Below are 6,696 nucleotides of genomic sequence, written 5' to 3'. Positions count from 1 at the left end.
ACTCATAAGGTACTTAATTATTTGTGTGCAAATATTAAAAAAGCAGGGTTGACCATTGCCAGTTAACCTATACATTCAGCTTGTGTGCTATTCAGCTCTCCACCTTTATGCTAAGCTGCAGCTGCAGAGGCAGAACTCAGAGGAAATACACATACCCGAGCACTCCAGAAGCTATTTTATACAAGTGGATTTTATAAATAACTGCAAGACCTTCTTATCTATCAAATCTCAACATCCAAGCTTCCCTGTATTCCCTGGAGAAGGATGTGCTCCCTAGAAGACTGCCAAGAGAGAGGAGAGAAGAAAGCATTCACGTTTACTTGTTTGAGTCTTTAACCCAGGCTTGCCAATGTTTGCAAGTGCCCTGACAGGTAACTCATGATTACTGAACGGCTTATCGGAAAGAAATAAATTAGAATTGAGATTTCCTGTGTTGTGCTTTATCTGCATTTCCAGAAGTAAAGTGTGCTTTCAGGAGAAATAAAGGTTAATGGACCACATTCATTATCAGGAAAAGAAGATTATAAGAGGAATTCTTGGCCAGGCGCAGTGGCTCACGGCTGTAATCCCAGCACTTTGGGAGGCCGAGGCAGCCAGATCACCTCAGGTCGGGAGTTTGAGACCAGCCTGACCAACATGGTGAAACCCTGTCTCTACTGAAAATACAAAATTAGCTGAGCGTGGTGGCACATGCTTGTATTCCCAGCTACTTGGGAGGCTGAGGCAGGAGAATCGCTTGAACCGGAGAGGCGGAGGTTGTGGTGAACCCAGATCGTGCCACTGCGCTCCAGCCTGGGCAACGAGAGCGAAACTTCATCTCAAAAAAAAATACTACTACTACTACTAATAATAAAAAAGAGGAATTCTTGAACACAATGCCATTCAAACAAAATTTTGAGCAATAATAATATTTTTCCCTCATTTAATCACATATTTAAAGTGTATGTGAGTTTTTTGATGGCAAAGGTGGAGGAGGAGAAGGGGGCTTCCCAATCTAAAGATGCCAAATAGTGGCCAAGTGGTACCCACTTGGTCCTGACTTATATATGTTCTAGATGTTTATCATGGATGTGGATGTGTACTGTGTGGTAATGCATGACAGGCTCTTCACAATAAATCCTATCCTGGCCATTTCTCAGATGCATCTTAGCTGGTGAAATAGCCCATAGTGCCTGCTTCCCAGAGTAAATTTCTTCTGCATCTCATTTCTACCAGTGCTTTTTAAACCACTCATCTCCTTTACTAGGTTTTCAAGGACTCCACTGACAGAGTGCTTAGAAGTACCAAAAGAAGTACTTCATTCTGGATGGAGCTTTTATTGTTTATTGTTTGTTTGCGTGTGTGTTTTGTTTTCTCTCTTCATTTATTTGTCCCTCAATGATTCATAAGAAGATTCACGTTACCTCACAATCTCCTACTTTCTCAGGAATTAATATCTACACCAAGAACCCTCTCCAGGCAAACTGCTTTCCTCATTTGGAGAGGAGTTCTCAGGACTCTAAGAGCCCGAGTCCTAGTCACTAGCACAGAATGCTGAAGGAGATTCAAAAATCACTCTGGTCCGGGATGATCATCATGGTCGCTCCATAGTTCAGTCCTTCACTTGAGCTATTGCCTTTGAGCTTCTTTAGGGCCCCAAGAAGGATCTTTCTTCCCCTTGGCTGTTGGAGCTAGGGTTTTCAATCTTGTTTCCTCAATCAATTCCATCTCATCTGCTTTGTACCATTCAAAATTTCTTTGAAATCTCTAGTATACTACCTGTTGCCTTTCTGATTTCTCTGGCACTGCAAGAGCTTCCTCACCACCCCCCAACTGTAAATGATTTTGGTAATTTCAAGGGAACTTGGCAGGGAAGAGAAACAGATCTGTGTGGCTAATTCACCTTTTAAAATTTGGAGCCTAGATTTCTCTTTATCTCTTTTTAAAATCATCTATTAATGGGAATGTACTTCATGCCTTATTTATTAGACAGAAAGAAGTCACCCTTGTTAACTATTCTAGTATAAAGAGCTTCCTAAGTACTTGACACAAATTATCAGCTCACCTATCTGATTACATAATCAGCATCTGAGCTAATAGCCTTTCAATCAGCCTCTCTTGCAGCTCAATGGTTGCTCCATTGGACTTCTTCCTTGCTCATACCAAATACTGAGTCTAGGGCTTTTTGGATGGACCATAGGATGATTTATTCCCCATCCTTTTTGGTGATGTCCTTTCTAAATATAATAACTATAGAGATAAGCTATGGTATTTACTAGGAGCACATGAATGTCATAATATCGTCAATTTCCCAGCTCTTTGGGAGCCCGAGGCGGGCGGATCACCTGAGGTCAGGAGTTCAAGGCCAGCCTGGCCAACATGGCGAAACACTGTCTCTACTAAAAATACAAGCGTGGTGTCATGCGCCTGTAGTCCCAGCCACTCGAGAGGCTGAGGCAAGAGAATTGCTTGAACCTGGGAGGCGGAGGTTGCAGTGAGCTGAGATCGTGCCACTGCACTACAACCTGGGTGACAGAGCGAGGCTCCAGGAAATTCTCTTTTCTTTCTTCTAGCAATTCATCCCATTTATATTCTCAATTCTGTTTTTCTGGAACAGCTGATTGTTGGTTGTTAGACTGCTTGTACTAAGTTTCTGTTTTTTAAAAATATTTCTTCTCTTAGTTTTTTTCTTAGTTTCATTCTGTCTTTAAGGTATTTGCCATTATTATATTTTAATTAGCTTTTTAATGTCAGCAATCTTTTAATTTTTGAGAATTCTTTATGGATCTCTAATCATACCTGTTTCATAACATCTTATTCTTGGTGGTTTTGTTTGTTTGTTTGTTTTGTTGTTGTTGTTGTTTGATGCAAAGGACTTCCCTCGTAGCTTGCTGCCTCCACCCCCTCACAAACTGAGTACAGCATACTGGCTGTGGCTCTTGTTGCCCTTGATGCTACACCGTTTCACACCATTTCTTTTCCTCCTCCTCTCCTCCTCCTTCTTTTCCTCTTCTGTTCTTTGAATCATTTCTGTTTCCTTTGATATCACATTTTTCCATTTTTAGATCTTAATTTTTCTCTTTTGTATCTCATATTTTCCTCATATCTATATTGATACCTGCTTGTCCATTCATATGTAAGAATGAGGCAATAGAAAAGCTGTGAATTTTCTGCTCTCACGTATTTCTGGCTGGTTAACAACAGCTTTCATTTTAGGTTAAATTGATAGAAAATGAATATTTTGCTTTGGGATCCATAAATGTCAATATGGGGGTTTTGCTTCGGGATACCAACTCTCATACTAATTTTCCCTAGGTGACTCATTTCATTTCATTACATTAGAAAGGAACCCTCTTTTATCTTCCTAGAAGGTAAGCACCTGCTGGACTCTTCCACATATCTATAGAAGAGAAGGTGGGTAAGGGGTATTTAGATCTCAAGATAACCATTCCACTTTCAGTCTTTCTCATTTCTGCCTTCTGTAGTGCCTGTCATTTCTGAGCTCTGAGTTCTCCGGCCTTTAGCAGAACAGATCTACTCCTTCTTTTGCTACTGCCTTTTCACACAAATTGTAGTCTTTGGCTTCCTTACTTGTGGCTCATCCACTTTTAATTTTCCAGATATTTGTTGTTATTTTTACTTGCAGATGTTTCTCCTATCCAGCTTCTTCTCTTGGTTCTTATGAATTGTTGCTTTATTTTTTCTTTACTGTGATTTTCATTGAGTTTTGGAAAGGAAAGGAGGTAAGCACCTAGGCTTGAGCCTATGTTGAAAATTGCAAGTCTTAAACAATTGGTTTTAATTTTTACAATTAAATAATAGTAAAATTTTTAAACAACTGGTAAAACACTGAGTTATTGTGCAATAGGTATAAAGTTTTAGTTATGCAAGATGAATAAATTTTGGGGATCTGCAGTACAATATCATACATAAAGTTAATGATGCTTGATTGTACACTTTAAAACTTGTTAAGAGTATAAATCTTACGTTAAATGTTCTTACCATAGTAAAAAAAAATCAATAATGAAAAAAATTACAAAACATTTTTAAAAAGTGTAATATCATAGGGTCTTCTCTCTTGTCGGTAATTTCTACTCTTCAAGCAATGATCAGTGGCATTTTCAGTAACCAGAAACATACACTCCTCGGCTTGTGAGAAAACCAGCTTATCTCTGCAAAATGAGTTTAGGATCATGGTTATGAGGTACTGACAAATGAAGATCAGTGAGTGAAAAGAGAAATTCCGGAGGATATATCAAATAGGATTAAGTAAGAAGATACAGAGAAGGAAGCAGAGGAAAGAAGCAGTAGATTCAGAAAATAAAAATAAAAAACAAACATAAGGCAAGGGCAAATGGAATTACGTTTGGAGATAGGACCAAGTAAATCTTAAGAAATGAAGTAGGCCGGGCGCGGTGGCTCACGCCTGTAATCCCAGCACTTTGGGAGGCCGAGGCGGGCGGATCACAAGGTCAGGAGATCGAGACCACGGTGAAACCCCGTCTCTACTAAAAATACAAAAAATTAGCCGGGCGCGGTTGTGGGCACCTGTAGTCCCAGCTACTCGGGAGGCTGAGGCAGGAGAATGGCGTGAACCCGAGAGGCGGAGCTTGCAGTGAGCCGGAGCTTGCCGTGAGCCGAGATCGCGCCACTGCACTCCAGCCTGGGCGACAGAGCGAGACTCCGTCTCAAAAAAAAAAAAAAAAAAAAAGAAATGAAGTAAAAATCATCAGATGTTGCATATGTCGCCCAGGAGAGCATCCCAGGTTATCAGGAGATTTTGAGGTGCTCTGGTTTAAGAAAAAAAAAAAAAATGAGAAAAAATCCACTACTCTTTACTCAACCTCTTTTAACTTGGAATCACTATAACTGCAAATAGCTGTTCCATTTTCCATACAGCCTTCAGTGTGTTTCTTCCTACAATGTTGTCATTCAAAATTCAACCTATCATCACACAATAATGTACCTGATAAATAGAAACAAGCCAAATATGATTAGCCTTCCAATGAGTATCAAGCAGAATATTTCAGGGCTATTTACAGTTCATCTGAAATTCAACTGGTTAAGATAATCTTTTATGTGAGCACAGAGTTCTCTGTAGTGCTAGATGATAGTCAATGGGCAGATCTCTGTTTAGCCCTACTGATTCTGTTATGCCTTCAGCAGCTCCCAACCATGTACCAAGTCCAGATTACTGAGGCTGGACTTCATTTTCTTACACTTCGAGGAGCTTCTGCCCTATTACACTCCCAAACCATGATCATGTGCTGATTAAAGTCTTTAGCTATTTCCGTCCTGGACATTCTGCCTTTTAGATCTTCACCTGGCTCGGCAGAAGAGCAGTCAAGGCCTGCCAGAGCCTTGACTGTGGTATAATACAAAATGGACTATTATTCACCCACAAAAAAGAATAAAATTCTGGCATCTGCAGCAACATAAATGGAACTAGAGAACATTAAGTTAAGTGAAATAAGGCAGTGAAAGATAAATAGCATATAATCTCACTTATATGTGGAATCTAAAAATGTTGAACTCATAGAAGTAGACAGAATGATGGTTACCAGAGACTGAAGAGAAGAGGAAGGAAGGGAATGAAAAGTTATCAGCCAAAGAGTACAAAGTTTCAGAGAGATAAGAGAAAGAAGTTTTAAGACTTATTGCACAGCAGGGCGACTGCTATAGTTTGGATATTGTTTGTTCGGCCCCTTCAAATCTGATGTTAAAGTTTGATCCTCAATGTTGGAGGCGGGGCCTGGTGGGAGATGTTTTTTTTGTGGGGACAGATCCCTCATGAATAACTTGGTGCCATCTGCACAGTAATGAATGAGTTCCCACTCTATCTGTTTCCACAAGACCCAATTGTTAAAAAGAGCCTGGCATCTCCCCCATCTCTCCTGCTTGCTCTCACTCACCATGTGATCTCTGCACATGCCAGCTCACCTTCACCTTCTGCAACCAATTGAGTGGTTCTCTCCAGATCCAGATGTCCAATCTTGAAATTTTTCAGACCTTAAAATTATGAGCCAAATTAACCTGTTTACTTAATAAATTACATAGCCTGAGGTATTTCTTGATAGCAACACAAATGGACTAAGACAGTGACTAGAATCAATAATCATGCATTGCATATCTCAAAATAGCAAAGAGTAAATTTTACATGTCTCATCATAAAAAATAAGTAAGTGCAGTGATGGATATGTTAAATTTGATTTCATCATGCCATGTTGTATACAGATATCAAAACATCACATTGTACCATGAAATGTATACTATTGTAATTTTTCAGTAAAAAATAATATTAATAATTAATTTAAAATAAAATAATTAAATTTAAAAGATTCTTACCTGTATGTGCCAAAAATGGCTTGTGCCTCACCAGTTTTACACGTGCTGCTTTACTTTGGGAAGTGCTGGAATAATGCAAAGTTCACACTCTGGAGTGACACACCTCTCATTTCTAATTTCACCTTTGCGACTCTTAGCTGTATGACCTCAGGCAAGTTATTTAACCTCTCTGAGTTCCACTATATATCAAGGTGCTCTATGTATAGAAAATTCTTCTTCCCCTTTGGAGCTACAGGAGAGATGCTGGAAATACAAATATGACATGAATTTCTGTCTTCATCAGGTTCGCAATCTAGCTATGAATTTCCACACATAAAAGCATTTACATGTGATAGATGTACATTTTAAAAAACGTTTTTGCACTCTAGGGCC

Source organism: Macaca thibetana, chromosome X, assembly GCF_024542745.1.
Source record: "Macaca thibetana thibetana isolate TM-01 chromosome X, ASM2454274v1, whole genome shotgun sequence".
Lineage (NCBI taxonomy): Eukaryota > Metazoa > Chordata > Mammalia > Primates > Cercopithecidae > Macaca > Macaca thibetana.
This window is presented reverse-complemented; position numbering follows the sequence as displayed.